The 1,271-nt window shown below is 39.3% G+C and overlaps 1 non-coding gene across 1 annotated transcript; it reads left to right on the forward strand.

The window, feature by feature from the left end:
- The first annotated feature begins 304 nt into the window (after nt 1-304).
- On the forward strand, nt 305-376 carry TRNAS-GGA (transfer RNA serine (anticodon GGA)). Its single transcript has one exon. It is a non-coding gene; the product is annotated as a tRNA-Ser (tRNA).
- The last annotated feature ends 895 nt before the right edge of the window (nt 377-1,271 follow it).

A 1,271-nucleotide genomic window follows, 5' to 3' on the forward strand; every position in this document is an offset into this window, starting at 1 on the left:
TCAGTCATGTCTGACTCTGAGACCCCTTGGACTATACAGTCCATTGAATTCTCCAGGCCAGAATACTGGAGTGGGTAGCCTTTTCTCTTCTCCAGGGGATCTTCTCAATCCAGGAATTAAACTGGGGTCTCCTTCATTGCAGGCAGATTCTTTACCAGCTAAGCTACCAAGGAAGTTCAGTCCTTTAGTTTCTGCGTAAAAAGAAGCCAATGTTCAGTAGTTAATGTTTCAGCATCATATTTTATTTTGAAATTATGTAGCTATTATTCAATAACTTTCATAACTTAATTTAGCACAACCAGCTTCCCTGGTGGCTCAGAGGTTAAAGCGTCTGCCTGGAATGCAGGAGGCCAGGGTTCGATCCCTGGCTCGGGAAGATCCCCTGGAGAAGGAAATGGCAACCCACTCCAGCACTCTTCCCTGGAGAATCCCATGGAGTGAGGAGCCTGGTAGGTTACAGTCCATGGGGTCTCAAAGAGTCGGACACGACTGAGAGACTTCACTCACTCACTCACTCACTCACTCATAGAATTTCAAGTTATGAAAATCTGCAGAGACTATTTTAATAGCTGTTTCTAAAACATAATTATTCTTGATAGGAATTACCTAAAATCTCTTATCTCATTCTCATTTTCTTTCCTTAAAAGTTTCTTCACATCAAGTTACTTTCCTTGCTGACAAATTTGCAACAGATAGGATAAGATTTTTATTTAACTTATATTAAACTAGGTGCAATAAAAGTATTACACTTAATATTGATGACTCAAAAGACATGTCTATATTAATTAGATCAACAAATAAACCTTAATACCAGGTATTAATTTAACACTGAATATTTCCCAGTTGACATGACCTGAAATTAATTCTGGCCAGTTACCTTCTGTATTTTTTTTTTTAGAATGTATTAAAGTGCTTAACTTCCTTTAATTCAATTAAGTACAGCTCACAAATTAACTTTGATAATACCATCCAAAGTGAAAGTGAAAGTAGCTCAGTCATGTCTGACTCTTGGTGACCCCATGGACTGTAGCCCACCAGGCTCCTCTGTCCATGGGATTCTCCAGGCAAGAATACTGGGGTGGGTTGCCACGTTCTCCTCCAGGGGATCTTCCCAACCCAGGGATCAAACCCAGATCTCTCGCATTGCAGGCAATACCATTCAAAGGTAAAAACAAAGATAATGCACATATAAACATACAGACAGACACGAGAGATCCCATATCTTCATTTTCTAAATTTAGTCATGAATCAGATATCACAGTATAAAGTTC

The sequence above is a fragment of the Bubalus kerabau genome, chromosome 6 (genome assembly GCF_029407905.1).
Source record: "Bubalus kerabau isolate K-KA32 ecotype Philippines breed swamp buffalo chromosome 6, PCC_UOA_SB_1v2, whole genome shotgun sequence".
Taxonomy (NCBI): Eukaryota; Metazoa; Chordata; class Mammalia; order Artiodactyla; family Bovidae; genus Bubalus; species Bubalus kerabau.